The following is a 19,561-nucleotide window of genomic DNA, read 5'->3' on the forward strand; positions in this document are numbered from 1 at the left end:
AGGACATGAACTCATCATTTTTTATGGCTGCATAGTATTCCATGGTGTATATGTGCCACATTTTCTTAATCCAGTCTATCATTGTTGGACATTTGGGTTAGTTCCAAGTCTTTGCTATTGTGAATAGTGCCGCAATAAACATACGTGTGCATGTGTCTTTATAGCAGCATGATTTATTTGTGGCGATTCCTCAGGGATCTAGAACTAGAAATACCATTTGACCCAGCCATCCCATTACCGGGTATATACCCAAAGGAATATAAATTTCTACTGAATTTGATTTTCAGATAATATTTGTGGATTTGAGGTGCTAGGTTTGTATTATGGGTAACCCAATCTCTCACAGTAGGAGGGAAGTTTCTGGACCCTCAAAAGCCTGTAGGGAATAGGAAAAGGAGTTATGAATAGGTGGGAGTTTTTTCTTTCATTCAATAATCCCCCTGTGTCTTTGAAACAATATTCCATAAGCACCCACCTAGTCTAAGGTCTTTCCAAATAAAACCCACATATGATCCATGCTATGGTTTAAGTACTTGTCTCTTCCCCAAAAACTCATGATTAAATTTAATCCCTAATATGGCAGTCTTGAAAGGTGGGATGTTTAAGATTATGTCATGAGGGCTCTGAATTCATGAATTAATTAATGAATTAATGAATTAATCCATGTATGAATTTATATATATATATGTATATGTGGTAATTGTAGCTTTATAAGAAGAGAAATAGAGAACTGAGCTAGCACAATCAGTCCCCTCATGATGTGATGCCCTGTGACACCTTGGGACTCTGCAGAGAGTCTCCACCAGCAACAAGGCCCTCACCAAATACAGCACCTCAACCTTGGATTTCTCAGTCTCCTTAACTATAATAAATAAATTCCTTTTCTTCATAAATTACCCAGTTTCAGGTATTCTGTTATAAACAAAATAAACAGACTGACCACCCATAAAATTTTGTGTACTCCAAGCAAAAATAATCCTCCGTATCTTCATGTCTCTTTTGAGGAAAAATAAACACACAAAAAGTGCCTTCAAGTAATTGCAACAAATGTGTATAGAACAACATGTAATGCAAAGGAAAGCTTTTCTTTAAGATTATATTTTAACAAATGCAAAATAGGCTACATAAAATAACTTTTGAAATTACAGATATGAACCTATAATGGTTGAACCAGTTTTCAAGTAAGCTTGATTTGTCTGCTGATTTCTGTTGTATAAATGTCCCACTATGAGTGATTTAAAACTACTGATGAGAAGGTACTGAAGGGGGAGTTTGTAAGGTATACGAACAATGGGGTCTCTTGCATCTTTAAGAGCCAGTTTAGCACACCACTGATAGGTTGTCATCTTATATTATTTTCTTTTGAGATATTGTATTTACATTATAGAAGAGAAACTCACAAAAGAGCACTAATTTAAAGAAAATAATAATTTGGTAATACTGCAAGTGAAAATTACAATAAGAGGCATTTTCAGGATAGATTGATAAGGTACTCCCTGGTATCTTATCCCTTGAATAACTTTATCAGCTCTTCTCAGCCTACAAATTATGTTACCCTACCATTATTTGACATGTGAGGACCAACTGATTTGCTATGGAAGTTTTATAAATCAATATCCCCAAAGACCTGGATTTCCAGGCACATTTTACCAGTCTTTTCTTAATGATTGACTTAATTGATTTTTTATTTTAGGTTCAGATAACTGAACCTGAAATACAGAAATAGTAAAATAATGTTAAATTGGACTTGCATTCACTTTATATAAGGCAACATAGAGTTTATGAACTTATTTCCACATTATTTCACTTTCTCCTCCTGCGCATTCAATTCCTGCCACATCTAATTTCTCTTAGGCTTAAGTGCTTCCTTGTTAATATATTCTCACACTTCTGCTGCCTTCTTTGCCTTCATGTGTCAAAATGTGCAATAAGAATGGAAAGTCCCATGAGTCTGAATCAGAGGCCAAAACCTTAATGTAGAGATCCAGCAGCCATTAGGATACTGGAATTTTCCAAGGTAGCTCTCAAGTCAAACATGATTTAGAAACTGAATTCTTTACTGATTTAGCGGCCTGGCTTTCTATAAGAGCAACATGAAAGGAGCAACTAAAATATAAACAAAGAAGAGTCTTGGTATGCACTGACCACTATGTATATGTTAATTAAAATGATGTGAATTACAGCGGAATAGTTCATAAAGGCTTGTTAAAATAATTTCAGTATCTAATAGAGAAAAAGTACTAGACATAATGGAGGGTGCAAGGACAGAATGATTTGCAAAAAAGTAAAAAAAAAAAAAAAAAAGAAAAAAGAAATCTCTCTTTTCTCCATACTTGCCAGAATCCTAAATCTCTGAGTTCAGGTATATAAATCCTTGGGTTGATTTAAAATTCTTATGTCTAACTTGGAGTGAGTTGCACAATATTTGGTGGTTTTTCAGGAAATGGTAAATAATTTCAGAATATGATCCTGCCATGGATAGTCCTTGGCAAAATAGGGAAGTAGAATGTTCATCTTCAGTAGCTCCTCTCTTTTCCAGACATTTATCTTTACTATTTTGGGCTTGCATGCTCTCCTATCATATATCACAGTCCCTCAGTGATGCTCCTCCTCCTTCCATTGAGGGTTGCTGTTCAGACCTGTTATCACAGAATTTTGATATATTGAAGTGATCTTGCCCTACTCAGGAGAGTCCAACATCCATTCTTCATAAAATATGTCGGTCCTGTTATCTGTCTCTCTTAAAGTGTTGTTGTCTGGAATCAGCCAATTCTGTAAACACAGAGAAAAAAATTATGAAGGGGCAACTGATATTAAACTAATCCTTTGTTTATTCTTCATGGTAAAAAACACATAACATACAAATTGCGATTTTAACTACTTTAAAGTGCGCAAGTCCACAGCACTAAGTATATTCCCAATGTAATGCAACCATCACCATTATCCATTTCAAGAATGTTTGTATCACCTGAAACAGAAACCCCATAACCTTTAAGCAATCGCACCCATTCCATCCTTCCCATAACCTCAGGCAGCCACTAATCTTTCTGTAACTATGAATTTGCATTTTATATAAATAGAATCACACAATATGCGACTCTTTGTTTCTGCCATCTTTTACTTATTATGTTTTGAAGGTTTCTCTATGTTTTACTTACCATTATGTTTTGAAGGTTTCTCTATGTTGTAGCATGTATCAGTGTATCATTTCTTTTTATGGCTGAAAAATATTTTATTGTGTGGATTATATAACATTTTGTTTAGCCATTAAGCAGCTAATGGACATTTGAGTTTTTTCCACATTTAGCTATTGTGAATTGTACTGCTATTAATATTTATATATAAGTTTTGTGTTAAACTCCTGTTTTCAGGGTATAAATTTTGGGGGTTATATATCTAAGAGTGGAGATGCTGAGTCATATCATATTTCTGTGTTTAATTTTTTTAGTGAACTGCCAAAATATTTTCCACAGGAGTTGCACCATGTTACATTCCCACCTGCAAAGTATGGGAGTTTCACTTTCTTCACATCATCACCAACCATTGTTATTTTCTGTTATTTTTTTTAACATGGCCATCCCAGTAGGTGTGAAGTGGTATCTCATTGTTTTAATTTGCATTTCCCTAAAGACAAATAATGCTTAGCATATTTTCATGTGCATATTGATTATTTGATTATCTTATTTAGAGAAATGTTAATTCAAATTCTTTACTTGAAAATTGGATTGTTTGTCTTTTTGCTGTGTTTCCAATTTGTCAATATTATAAAATGTGTTGCTGTTTTGTCAAACATCTTTTTTTTTTTACCAATTTAGACTATCATATGCTTTTGTTCAAAAGCATCATTCCTATAATGATTGACTTTTGTGCATCAAAACAACTTTGCATTCTCAGGATAAATCACACTTGGTTATGGTAGCTAGTTATTACTATTATTATTATTTTTGAGACAGGGTCTCACTCCATCACCCAGGCTGGAGTGCAGTGGCGTGATCATGGCTCACTACAGCCTCAAACTCCCAGGCTCAGGTGATCCTCCTGCCTCAGTATCTCAAGTAGCTGGGACGACAGATATGCGCCACCATGCCTGACTAAATTTTTTTTTTTGTAGTTTTTGTAGATATGGGGTTTTGCCATGTTGCCCAGTCTGGTCTTGAGCACCTGGGCTCTAGCGATCCTTCCGGTTCAGCCTCCCAAAGTGCTGGGATTACAGGCATGAGTCATCAAATTATTTTTATGTGTTGATAGATTGGGTTTGCTAGAATTTTGTTAGGGATTTTTGCATCTACATTCATAAAGAACACAGGTCTATAATTTTCTTTCTTATGATTCTACTGTCTGGTTTTGCTTCAGGGTAATAATGGCCTCATAGAATGAATTGGCAAGTGTTATCTTAACTTCTATTTTTTTGGAAGAGTTTGAAAACAATTGTTAATTTTTCTTTACATTTTTGGAAGAATTCAACAGTCAAACCATCTGGCTCTTTTTGTATTGGTAATTTTATGATTACTGATTCAATATTTTTACTTACTATATATCTATTCAGACTTTCAATTTCTTTTTGACTCAATTTAATAGTGTGTGCGTGTTTCTAAGAATTTGTTCATTTTAATTAGGCAATTGTTAGTGTACAGATTTTCATAGTAATTTTTATAATCTTTTAAAACTTTTTATGTCAATAATAATGTTCCCATATTTATTTCTTCTTTTAGTAATTGGAGTCTTCTATATTTTTTTCTTGGTGTGTCCAGGTAAAGTTTTGTCAATTTTATTACTATTTTCTAAAAGCCAATTTTTGTTTTCATTGACATTCTTTATTGTTTTTCTATTTTCTATTTAGTTTCTCGCCAGTCCAATCTTCATTATTTCTTTCCTTCTTTTAGCCATGGGATTAATTTGTTCTTCATTTTTCTAGTTTCTTAAGTTGTAGTGTTAGGTTGCTGGCTTGAAACCTTCTTTTTTGATGTAAACATTTGCAGTTATAAATATCTTTCTTGCATTGCTTTTGCTGTATCTCATAATATTAAGTTTGTTGTCTCACAGACACACCCAGGATCAATACTTTGCATCCTTCATTTGTCTGCTGGTATTGTAAAAAATTTATCTTGCTATTTGTTACTTGACCCATTGATTGTTTAAGAGTCTATTGTTTAATTTCCACATATTTGTGGGGGTTTTTTTTCCATTTTTTCTTTTCCTAATGAATATCATGATTCATTCCATTGTGGTTGGAGAGGATAACTTAAATGACTTAAATCTTTTAAAATGTATTGAGATTTGTTTGGGGCCAAATATAAGGCGTATCCTGAAGAATGTTTCATGTATATTTAAAAAGAATGACTCCATGTTGTTGTTAGAGTGCCCCATGTATGTCTGTAATATCTAGTTGGTTTATAGTGTTCCTCAAAATCTTCTGTCTTTTAATTGATCTTCTGTCTAATTGTTCTATTCATTATTGTAAGGGGAGTGATGAAGTTCCCAAACTAACATTAATGCAGAATTGTCTTAATTTTTCTTTCAATTTTGTCATACTTTGTTTGGGATATTTGGTGGCTTCATTATTCCACAGGCATGTTTATAATTGCTGTATCTTCTTGATGGATCCTCCCTTCTATTAATTTATAACATCCATCATCATCTCTTATAATAGTTTCTGATTTAAAGTATATTTTGTCTCATATCAGTATAGATCCCTATCTCTGTTTTTGTTACTATTGCTATGAAATACCTTTGCTAACCTTTCACTTTTATTATTTATTTTTAACAAAATTGAGTCTCTCATAGACACCATATAAATGTTTTTGTATCTATCCTGCTAATTTCTACCATGTAAGTTGTGATAGAAACTATGGCTAAGTCTATGGAATGGACTTTGGCTCTGAAAGTGAAGGGTGAAAAACCTAAGGACTGTTGTACTGTTCAAGTAATATAGGGCCATCACAATTCAAGAATTTATTCACCAAGGGAACATCCAATCTCATATGTGTATATAATAGGTACTTGTTTATGTGATGTGATGAGACGTTCCTATCTATACCAGATAGTCTCCAAGTAACATCACATTATCTTATGAAAAAAAAAAGCCCCCAGTTAGAATGTTAACTCTTTGGGTATATTATTCTGGGTTCTCTAGAGGGAAAAAACTAATAGGATATCTCTATTTCTATGTATCTATCTATGTATCTATCTATGTATCTATCTATGTATCTATCTATGTATCTATCTATGTATCTATCTATCTATCTATCTATCTATCTATCTATCTATCTATCTGTTGTGGGAAGTCAAGGACCCCGAACAGAGAGACTGACTGAACCTGTGGCAGAAGAACATAAATTGTGAAGATTTCATGGACATTTATCAGTTCCCCAATCAATACTCTTATAATTTCTTATGACTGTCTTTACTTTAATTTCTTAATCCCATCATCTTCATAAGCTGAGGATGTATGTCACCTCAGGACCATATGATGATTGTGTTAACTGTACAAATTGTTTGTAAAACGTGTGTTTGAACAATCTGAATTCAGTGCACCCTGAAAAAGAACAGAATAAAAGCGATTTAAAGGGAACAAGGAAAGATAACCATAAGGTCTGACTGCCTGCGGGGTCAGGCAGAATAGAGCCATATTTTTCTTCTTGCAGAAAGCGAGTAGGAGAAATATCACTGAATTCTTTTCCCAGCAAGGAATAACCCTGGGGAAGAAATGCATTCCTGGGGGCAGGTCTATGAATGGCCACTCTGGGAGTGTCTGTCTTATGTGGTTGAGATAAGGGATGAAATATGCCCTGGTCTCCTGCAGTGCCCTCAGGCTTACTAGGCTTGGGAAATTCCAGCCTGGTAAATTCTAGTCAGATCGGTTGTCTGCTCTCGAACCCTGTTTCCTGTTAAGATGTTTATCAAGACAATGCATGCCCAGCGGGACATGGACCCTCATCAGTAATTATAATTTCACCCTTGCCTTGTGATCTTGCTCTGCCCTCAGCCTTGTGATCTTTTATTGCCCTTTGAAGCACGTGATCCTTATGACCTACTGCCTGTTCGTACATCCCCTCCCCTTCTAAAATCCCTAATAAAAACTTGCTGGTTTTGCGGCTCAGGTGGACATCACGGAACCTGCCAATACATGATGTCACCCCCAGAGTCCCAACTGTAAAATTTCTCTCTTTGTACTCTTTCTCTTTATTTCTCAGACTGGCCGACACTTAGGGAAAATAGAAAAGAACCTACGTTGAAATATTGGGGGCTGGTTCCCCTGATATCTATCTATCTATCTATCTATCTATCTATCTATCTATCTATCATCTATCTACCTATCATCTATCTATATCTATCTATCTGTCTATCTATCTATCTATCTATCTATCATCTATCTATCTATCTATCTAGATATAAAGGAGAATTTATGAAGGAATATTAAACTCACACAATCACAAGGTCCCACAATAGGCCCTCTGCAAGCTGAGGAGCAAGAAAGTCAAGCTGAGGAGCAAGAAAGTCAAGCTGAGGAGCAAGAAAGTCAAGCTGAGTCATAAAGGTGAATAACTTGAAGTCTGATGTTCAAGGGCAGGAAGCATCCAGCATGGGAGGAAAATATAGGCTGGGAGGCTAAGCCAGTCTAGCCTTTTCACGTTTTTTTCTCTGCCTGCTTTATATCCTGGCCACACTGGCAGCTGATTAGATGGTGCCCACCCAGATTAAGTGTGGATCTGCTTTTTCCAACCCACTAACTTAAATGTTAATCTCCTCTGGCAACACCCTCACATACACACCCAGGATCAATACTTTGCATCCTTCAATCCAATCAAGTTGACACTCAGTATTAACCATCACATTGGGTTAAGATTCATCTCCAGAAAACCCTTAGTAAATTCAAATATATTCTGGCCATTGACTTGGTCTCTCTATGTCTCCTGCCTTTTACTTTTATAGTTTGTTTCTGAGTCTTTGTTTTGTCTTGATATTTAAGATGTACATGTTTCATACATCTCCTGATTACCTGTATGCTTCGTGATTCAATGACCTAACAGAAATCAGTAATTTTTTCATATTTTTCCGCCTTTGTTGTCCTGGCTTCTAACTATTTCTCCAAATGTTTCTGCTGCCACCCTTAGTTCTAGTGCTGACAGACTAGGACTGTGGCACATAATGAGCATGGTCAGGCTTTATAAATAGATAAATGAATGACTATCTTCTTTAATGGAAAACTTGTACATCTGAATTGAAGAGATTTAAGACCAAACTTCTAGCTTTACCCTCCTTTCACATAAAAGCACCCAGAGAGCCTAATGATTTCAGATTACTTTGAGACAGAGAAAACATCATTTACATTATTCCCAAAGATATCTGGTCACAATACTCCAGCTGATACTGAGGTCAGGCTAGAATTCAGTTAGTTATCAAGCCTAAACACTTCAGCTGTGTTCTTGGCTTTATCTTCATGAGATCTTTCTTCCTGAGAGGTGGATGGCCTGAGTTTTGACATTAACAAAGCCTTATTATGATTGAATTCACCCCAAAGATTAATATTTTAGCATTTTCCTTCATGGTAAAGAAAGCAATATTTGTGGAGCCCCAGCCATATGCCACTAATAGTGTCAATGTTATCTTTTTTAACCGTTTTTAATAGTCTTCCAAGAAGAGCTCTGTGTTATTTTCATATTTAAAAAAATTAAATAAAAGCACATATTGAAATAATACAAATCTTAAATACTTATTTTAATAAATGTTTACATGTGTAGCAACAACCCAACTTAAGTCATAGAACAATTCTGTCTCCCGAAAGCCTTCCTTGTGTCCACTCTGTCAGTATATCCCAAGGAGGTAATCACACTTTATGTCCTGTAAATGAATCATATAGTATGTATTCTTTTGGATATGGCTATATTTGCTAATAATTACGTCTGTGAGCTTCAACCATGTTTTTAAATGTATAAGCATTTTGCTATTTTTATTATTCTGTACTATTTGATTAATATTAATATATCATTTATTTTTCTATTTTTTTGTAATGTGCATTTGGATTATTTTTAATTTGGGGATGATTCTGAATGATGATTCTGTGGAGATTCTCATATAAGTATTTGGTGGGCACAAATACTCCTTTCCTTTGATTATATACCTAGGAGTAAAACTTGTGGGTAAAAAGCGAATATACAGCTTTGTTAGATACTACAAAAGAGATTTCAAAGGTAGTTTTACCATTTTATATTCTTTTTTAAAATGTTTTTTCAAATCTTTTGTATACCTTAAAATTGGAAGTGTATCTTTTGCCTTTTTTATTTAGACTATTTTATTGAGCTATGCTTGACATATAAAAAGCTGTACATATTTAATGTATACACCTCAGTGAGTTTGTGTACAACTGTGAAACCATTACCACTATCAAAGCCATAAACGTATTCATCACCTCTCAGAATTTCCTGCCATCCCCTTTGATTGTTATTATTGGGGATTTTTTCATGTAGAAACACTTGACATAAAATATATCCACTTAGCAAATTTTAGGTATACAATACAGCATTATTACTTATAAGCACTGTGCTAGGAAGTGGATCTTCAGAACTTATTTTCTTGCATAGCTATATCTTTGTACCTTTGACCCATCATGTCCAAATTTCTCCCTCCTAGACCCTGGGTGCTCTAGGTTGGACATTGAATCCCAAAACTCATGTTGAAATTTGAGCACCAATTTTGAAGATGAGGCATAAGTGGAGATAATTGGGTAATGGGGGCAAAATCCTCATGAATGGCTTGGTGCCATCTTCAAGGTAATGAGTGAGTTATCACTTTATTAGTTCCCACGGGGGCTGTTCGTTTGTTTGTTTTGCTTTGTTTTTTGTTGTTTTGCTTTGTTTTTTTTTTTTTTTTTTTTTTTTTTGAGATGGAGTCTCACACTGTTGCTCTGGCTAGAGCACAGTGGCATGATTTCGGCTCACTGGAACATCTGCCTCCCAGGTTCAAGTGATTCTCCTGCCTCAGCCTCCCAAGTAGCTGGAATTACAGGTGCTTGCCATCACGCCTGCTAATTTTTTTGTATTTTTAGTAGAGATGGTGTTTCATCATGTTGGTCAGGCTGGTCTCAAACTCCTGACCTCATGATTTGCCCACCTTGGCCTCCCAAAGTGCTGGGATTACAGGTGTAAGCCACTGTGCCTGGCCGGGGCTGGTTTTTAAAAAGAGCTTGGAATATTTTTTCCCTGTCTCTTGCTTCCTTTCTTACCATGATCACTGCACATGCCATTACTGGAAGCAGCCTGTAGTCCTCACCAGAAGCACATGTTTGTGCCATGTTTCTTGTACAGTCTGCAGAACTGTGAGCCAAATAAACCTCTTTTCTCTGTAAAATATCCACCATCAGGTATTCCTTTATATCAATAGTTAACGGATGAAGACAGTGGAAACAATTATTCTACTCACTAATTTTATGAGTTCGACTATTTTAGAAATCACATGTTAAGTAAGATCATATAATATTTATATTTCTATATATGGTTTATTTCATGTAACATAATGTTCCCCAGATTCATCCATTTTGTTACAAATATCAGGGTTTTCTTTTTTTACAGGCTTAGTAATATTTCATTATATTTCTGTACCACAATTTATTTATTTATTTATTCATTGAAAGACATTTTGGGTCAGGCGCGGTGGCTCATGCCTGTAATCCCAGCACCTTGGGAGGCCAAGGCGGGTGGATCATGAGGTCAGGAGATTGAGACCATCCTGGTTAACATGGTGGAACCCTGTCTCTACTAAAAATACAAAAAATTAGCCAGATGTGGTGGCTCATGCCTGTAATCCCAGCTACTCAGGAGGCTGAGGCAGGAAAATCACTTGAACCCACGAGGCAGAGGTTGCAGTGAGCCGAGATCACACCACTGCACTCCAGCCTGGGTGACAGAGCGAGACTCCATCTCAAAAAAAAAAAAAAAGGTATTTTGGTTGTTTCCATATCATCTTTTATGCATACCACTGCAATTAAGATGAAAGTGCAGATATCTCTTGGAGATCTTTATTTTAATTCTTTTGAATATATGCTCAAAAGAAGGATTGCTGGATCATATGGTGGTTCTATTTGTAATTTATTAAGGGATTTTCATTGTGTTTTCCACAATGGCTGTACCAGTAACATTTCCACCAATAGCGTACAAAGGTTCACTTTCTCTACATCTTTGTCAACAGATTTTTTCATATCATTTAGAAAATAATAACCATAATAACAGGTGTGATGTAATACCTCATTGTGATTTTGATTTACATTTTCCTAATGATTGGGGATGTTGAGCACATTTTCATATTTGCATTGGGCATTTGTATGTCTTCTTTGAAAAAATGTCTATTTGAGTTCTTTGGCTGATTTTTAATTGGATTGTGAGTTTTTTGGTTGTTCAGTTGTATGAATTTGCATTTTTTTCTATTCTATAGGTTACCTTTTCAGTTCGTTGACTTGATTTTACTTTGCAGAAGCTTTTTAGTTTTCACTTGTTTATTGTTGGTTTTGTTGCTTGTGTTTCAGGAGTCATATCCAAAAAAAAAATTATTGCAAAGACTAATGTCAAGAAGCTTTATTCCTACATATTCTTTTAAGAGTTCTACAGTTTTAGGCTTTACATTTCCGTCTGATTTATTTTGAGTTAATTTTTATGTATGAAGTAAGAGTCTAATTTATTCTTCTGAATATGGATAGTTTTCCCAGTACCATTTATTGAAGAGAACTTTCTCCATTGCATTTTCTTGGCTTTCTTGATAAAAATTAGTTGATTGTATATTAATCGGTTTATTTCTGGGCTCTCTATTTTTTCCTTTGGTTTAGGTGTTTGGTTTTTATGCAAGGACTCTACTGTTTTGATTACCATAGCTTTGTAATATAATTTAAAATAAAAAAGTGTGATGCCTTCAGCTTTGTTCTTTTCACTCAAGATTACTTTGGCTAGTTAGAGTTTTTTATGGTTCTATTTATATGAAAAATGTTATTGGAATTTTTATAGGGATTGCATTGAATCTGTTGAATGATTTGGGTAATATAGGCATTTTAACAATAGTAATTCTTCCAATGCTTGAACACAGGATATCTTTCCATTTATTTGTGTGTACTTTTTTCATCCATGTTTTACAGATTTTTGTGTACAAGTCTTGGATCTCCTTTGTTAAATTTATCTTAGTTTATTATTTTGATGCTATTATCAACTGGATTACTTTCTTAATTGTTTTTTTCAAAGTTCATTGTTAGGGTATATAACACAATGGATTTTTAGATGTTGATTTGCTGAATCCAAATGTAATGAATTTGTTTATTAGTTATAACAATTTTTGCAGGAGATTTTAGGGTTATTTTGTGTATAGAATTATGTCACCTAAAAACAGAGAAAATGTTGTTTCTCCCTTTCTAATTTTAATGACTTTTATTTATTTTCTTGCCTAATTGCTCTGGCTAGGGCTTCCTCTGAAAAGATCAATAATGAGTAAGGGGATTGGATCATTAACCAAAGACCTCCCAACAAAGAAAATCCTAGGAACAAATGGCTTCACTGGTGAATTCTACCAAATAGTTAAATAAAAATTTATGTAAATCCTTCTCAAACTCCTCCAAAACATTTAAGAGTATGGAAAACTTTAAAACTCATTCTATGTCGCCAGTGTCACACCAGAAAAGGACACTATGATGAAAGAAAACTAGAGGCTACTATCCCTGATAAATATGGATGCCAAATTCTCAACAAGTACTAGCAAACTGAATTCACTGGCTCATTGAAAGAATAACATGCTATGATCAAGTGAGATTTATTCCTGGAATTCAGAATAAATGTGAAATACAAGAATGAAATATAAACATCATATGATCAACTTAATAAAGAAAATGTCTTTGAGAAAATTCAGAATTTTTAATAAATATTCTCAACTAATTAAGTAATAAAAGAAATGTACCTCAACATAATAATGAGCCCATATGCCAAGCCCACAGATAACAACATGCTCAACAGTGAAGGCTAAACATTTTTCCTCTAAAATCAGGAACAAGACAAGGATATACATTCGTGCCACTTCTATTCTCTTTTTCTTATTAATTTGTAGGAGATTTTACATTTATATATATTCAGAATTTTAGTTCATCATCAGATATCTATATCCATATCAATGCTATACATCAAATAACTATTTCAAGTCTGTGGCTTGTCTTTTTACTCTCTTAAAATTTTTTTAAAGGAATAGATATTTGTAATTTTAAGAAAGTGAAAATATAAATATTTACTGGTAATTGAATTTTCTGTGATATTTTCTTATGTTTTTTCCAGCAAGCTTTATAATTTTTTTCTTTCATATTTAGATCTATGATCCATTTCAAATTAGTTTTTGTGTGTGGTGTGAGTAAAATTAAAATTTACAGTTTTCCATGGATATAGCCAATTGATTTAGTATCATTTATTCAAAAAAATATTATATTTTCCCAAGAGTAGTGGCATATTTGTTGTTTATCAGATTGTTATATAAATGGTGGCTTATATATGGATTTTAGGATTTTTTCCTATAATATGCCTTCATGTTAATGCCATGCTGTCTTAATTACTGTAGCTGTGTAATAAGTATTGATATTTTATAGTATAAGTCTTTCCACTTTGATATTTTACCTCGATCACATCCTGGAATTGTCCCTTTGTTTTAAGATAAATTTTACAATCACCTATAAGCTATCATGAAAACACCTACTGAGACTGTAATTGAGATTGCATTAGATCTCTAGAACATTTGAGGAGAATCAGTGTCTTAAACATGATGAGTTATTTACTCTCTGTACATTATATATCTATTTATTCAGATTCTGCATTTATCTATTTATTTAGTTTTTTCTTTTTAAAATAGCTTTATTGAAAAATGATTGAATACAAAAACACTATGCTCATTTATTGTGTACAATTTGATGAATTTGGACATATGCAAACACCCATGATACTATCTCCACAGTCGAAGTAATAGACATATCCAACACCTCCCAAAGTTTTCTCGTGTCTCTTTTCTGTTTGTTTGTTTGTTTGTGATAAGAACATGTGATCTGGCCAGGTGCAGTGGCTCATGCCTGTAATCCCAGCACTTTGGGAGGCCAAGGAGGGCAGATTACTTGAGGTCAGGAGTTCGAGACCAGCCTGGCCAACAAGGTGAAACTCAGCCTTTACTAAAAATACAACAAGTAAGCCGGGTGTGGTGGCACGCATCTGTAATCCCAGCTACTCATGAGGCTGAGGTGGGAGAATCATTGGAACCCAGGAGACAGAGGTTGCAGTAAGCCGAGATCACACCACTGCACTCCAGTCTGGGCAACAGAGCAAGACTGCATCTCAAAAAAAGAAAAAAAAAAAGAACATGTGATCTACCCTTCTAAAAAAAATTGAAGTACACAATACTGTGTTGTAATTGTAGGCACTGTGTTCTACAGTAGATCTTTAGAAGTACTTTATTTTGTGTAACTGAAATGGCTTCTGTGAGTTTAACTATTATAGCTATCTTATATAAGTGGAAGCATGCAGTAATTGTCTTTCTGTGACTGGCTTATGTTACTTAGCATAATGTCCTCTAGGTTCATCCATGTTGTTGCAAACAGTGATTACTTCTTTTGAAAGGCTGAATAATATTTTCACTTACATATATCTAACATGTTGTACTTGTTCATATGTCTATGGCCACTTGACTCAGTATAGAAATCTTAAAAATATCTTTTAAATTTATTCTTAAGTATTTTTGATGCAATGGTAAATGATATTATTCTTTAAATTTTACTTCCTAATTTTTTTCTACTGACACATAGACATAAAATTTATTATTGTACATTGATATTGTATCCAGTTATCTGGCAAATTTATTTATTTATTTATTATTTACTTGTTTGTTTGTTTGTTTAGTGATGGAGTCTTTCTCTGTCACCCATGCTGGAGTGCAGTAGCATGATCTCGGTTCACTGCAACCTCCATCCCCCAGGTTCAAGCGATTTTCCTGCCTCAGCCTCCCAAGTAGCTGGAATTACAGGCACCTGCCACCACGCCCAGCTAAATTTTGTATTTTTAGTACAGATGAGGTTTCACCATGTTGGCCAAGCTGGTCTCGAACTCCTGACCTCAAGTGATCTGCCCACCTCGACCTCCCAAAGTCCTGGGATTACAGGTGTAAGCCACCACACCCAGCCTAAATTTATTAATTTAATAGTTTGTTATGAGTTATTTTGTTTGGTCACGTACAAAAACATGACATATGTGAATAAAGCCATTTTTAATACTTCTAATCCTAATATATCTTTTTTCTTGCTGTATTGCACTGGCACAATTATTTAGTAAAATATTAAATAGAAATGTTGATAGTGGGCATTGTTGTTCTCAAACTCAGTGTTCCAGATTGCATTATTTAATATGATACTTTTTCTAGGTTTTACGTAAATATACATCATCAAATTGTGGAAATGTAGTTTTGTTTTCTGATGCTTTTTTTTTTTTTTTGAGACAGAGTCTAGCTCTGTTGCCCAGGCTGGAGTGCAGTGGCACAATCTCGGCTCACTGCAAGCTCTGCCTCCCAGGTTCACACCATTCTCCTGCCTCAGCCTCCTGAGTAGCTGGGACTACAGGCGCCCACCACCACACCCAGCTAATTTTTTTGTATTTTTAGTAGAGACGAGGTTTCACCATGTTAGCCAGGATGGCCTCAATCTCCTGACCTCGTGATCCACCCGCCTCGGCCTCCCAAAGTGCTGGGATTACAGGCGTGAGCCACTGCGCCCGGCCTAGTTTTCTGAGGCTTTTGATATTGCATGACAATTAAATCGTATCATCTATTTTTATGTATCTATTAGATGCTTGTATTTTTATGATTCATTATTGTATTTGGTTCATAAATGATTGTTTTTTAATGTAAAACCAACCTTGTGTTCATGGCATCAAGTTCACTTGGTCATATTTTGTCTTGTTATATATCATTGGATTTGATATGATAATTTTCTTTGGGATTACTGCATCTTTGGGTAGTAGAGATATTGCTGTGTTATTTTCACCTCTTGTGATACTTTTGCCAGTTTTTGGTGTCAAGGTTGTATTGGCCTCATAAAATTAAGGCAGGAAGTGTTCTGTTGTTATTCTGGTAGAGGTTTTGTAAGGTTTGTAGAGTTTACCAGTGAAGTTACTTATATAGAGGGTTTTTTTAATTACTTTTTATCAGTTGTTTTATTTTTGCTGTGGGTTTTTTATATATAGATTCTTTAATAAATAAAAGACTATTAACATTTTCTAGTGCTTCCTGAATGTGTGTTGGGAGGTTAGATCTCTTGAGGAATTACTTATTTCATCTAAATTTCTAAATTTATTTTCAGAAAGTTGTTCATAATATCTTATTATTATCTTTATAATGTCTTTAGGATGCTTAATAATATCTGATAATCTTTTAAATTTTTAGTGTTGGTAGTTTGTGTTTTTTTCTTCCTTTTGATTAGTCTTTTTAGAGTTTAATGAATTATATTAACTTTTTGAAAAAATATTTTGACATTGTTAATTTTCTGTGGTTTATATCTTTTTTTAATTTTACTGATTTCTCTCTTTTCTTAATTATTACTTTCTTTTACTTTCTTTGTGTTCCATTTGTCTTCAATTTCTAATTTGCTGAAATGGAAGCTTAGGTTATATTAATGTTCAAAGGTTTATTTTTTCTGCAGCATGCATTTACGCTCAACACATCTCTTTCAACACCAATTCAGTGCATCCAACAAGGTTTAGTATCTTTATTTTTATTTTGATTAAAAAATGTAGCTTAAAATGTGACTTTCTTTTTCACAATATTTTGAATGTCTTTCTTCATTTTCAAATATTTGGGAAATTTCTTGTTATTGTGCCGTTATTAATGTTCCATTATTATTGCCACCATAGTTAGAAAACATATTCAGTATAACTTAATGTTTTGAAATTTATCGAGACATGCTTCTGATTCAGAAAGTGTCCTATTTTAAACAACTTACCCAAATATCTGGGATGCAGTTAATGCAGTCTTAGGAGAAATGTTTATAGCACTAAATGCCTGCATTAGAAAGATTAGAAATACTTCAAATTAACAACCTAACTTTGTACCTAAAAGAACCAGAAAAAAAGAGCAAGTCAATGCAAAAAACTAGCAGAAGAAAATAAGTAACTAAAATTAGAAAAGAACTGAATGAAATTTAGATGCAAAATCCATTTAAAAATCAATAAAATCAGGAGTTAGTTTTTCGAAAGCATAGACACAATTGATAGACCACTAGCTAGATTAACAAGAAAAAAAGATCCAAATAAGTACAATCAGAAATGACAAAGATGACATTACAATTGATCCCACAGAAATACAAAAGACCCTTTAAAAGGTCCATAAAAGACCCTATTAACAGCTTAATATGCACAAATTAGAAAATCTAGAGGAAAAGGGTAAATTCCTGAAAACACATAATCCCCCAAGATTGAATCAGAGACATTGAAACCCTGAATAGACCAATATAGAGTCATGAAATGAAACAGTAACAAAAAAACCTTATAATTCAATAAAAACTCTGGACCAGATTGATTCACATCCAAATTCTACCAGACATATAAAGAAGAGCTAATAACAATGTTACTGAAACTATTCCAAAAAATTGAAGAGGGAGACTCCTCTCTCACTCATTCTATAAAGCCAGCATGAGCCTGATACCAAAATCTGGCAGAGACACAACATAAAACAAACAAACAAACAAATTCAGGCCAATAACCCCAATAAACATAGATGCAAAAAATCCTCAAAACAATACTAGCAAACTGTTCTCAGCAGCACATCAAAAAGTTAATTCACCGTGATCAAATAGGCTGTATTTCTGGGATGCAAGCTTGGTTTGACTCATGCAAATCAATAAATATGATTCATCACGTAAACAGAATAAAAACAAAAACCATACAATCATATCCATAGACATAAAAAAAGCTTTCAATAAAATCTGACATCCCTTCGTAATCATAATCCTGAACAGACTAAGCATTGAAGAAACATATCTCTAAATATGAAAATTCATTCATGGCAAACCCACAGCCAACATCGTACTGAATTGACAAAAGCTGGAAATGGTTCCCTTGAGAACTGGAAGAACCCAAGGATGTCCAATTTCACCTCCTATTCAACATAGTACTGGAATTCCTATACAGAGCAGTCAGGCAAGATAAAAAAATAAAAGGCATCTAAATAAAAGAAGTCAAGCTATCTCTCTTTGCTGAAAATATTATTTCACTTAGAAAACCCTAAAGACTCTATGAAATGGCTCCTAGAACTGATAAACAAATTCACTGAAGTTTCAGGATACAAAGTCGATGTACAAAACTTAGTAGTATTCATACATCCCAACAGCATCCTAGGTGAGAGTCAAATCAAAAACACAGTCCCATTTTCAATAGCTACAAAGAAAATGAATTACCTAGGAATACAGCTAAACAAGAAGGTGAAGGATTTCTACAAGGTAATCTACAAAACACTGCTGAAAGAAATCAGAGATGACACAAATGAGAAAACATTCTGTGTTCATGGATCGGAAGAATCAATATCATAAAAATAGCCATACTGTCCAAAGCAATTTACAGATTCAACAATAGCCTTATCAAACTATCAATGTCATTCTTAACAGAGCTAAACAAAAAATCTAATATTCATGTGGAAAAAAGAGCACAAATAGCCAAAGCAATCCTGAGCTTAAAAGCAAAGCTGGAAGTGTCACACTACCCAACTTCAAACTATACCATAAAGCTATAGTAACCAAAACAGCATTGTGCTACTACAAAAAACAGACACATAGACTAATAGAACAGAACAGAAATCTCAGAAATAAAGCTCCACACCTACAACTATCTGATCTTCAGCAAGGCTGACCAAAACAAGCAATAGGGAAAGGACTCCCTATTCTATAAATGGTACTGGGGTAACTGACTAGCAAAGATTAAAACTGAACCCTTACTTTTCACCATATATAAAAATTAACTCAAGAATTATTAAAGATTTAAATTTAATACCTAAAACTATAAAAATCCTGGAAGTAAACCTAGGAAGTACCCTTCTTGACATCAGCCTTGACAAATAAATTTTGATCGAGTTCCCAAAAGCAATTTAAACAAAAACACAAATTGACAAGTGGGACATAATTAAACTAAAGAGCTTCTGCACAGCAAAAGAAACTATCAACAGAGTAAACAGACATCCTACACAATGAGAGAAAATATTCACAATCTATGCATCTCACAATGGTCTAATATCCAGAATCTATAAAGAACTTAAATAAGCAAGCAAAATCAAATAACCCAATTAAAAATGGGCAAAGAACACGAACAGATAATTCTCAAAAGAATACATACAAGTGGCCAACAAACAAAAAATGATCATCATCACTAATCATCAGAGAAATGCAAATTAAAACCACAATGAGATATGATTCTGACACCAGTCAGAACGGGTGTTATTAAAAAGTCATTAAAAAAACAGATGCGGCCAGTTCCGGTGGCTCACGCCTGTAATCCCAGCACTTGGAGAGCCCGAGGCGGGTGGATCACCA

This window comes from Pan paniscus, chromosome X (assembly GCF_029289425.2).
Source record: "Pan paniscus chromosome X, NHGRI_mPanPan1-v2.0_pri, whole genome shotgun sequence".
Lineage (NCBI taxonomy): Eukaryota > Metazoa > Chordata > Mammalia > Primates > Hominidae > Pan > Pan paniscus.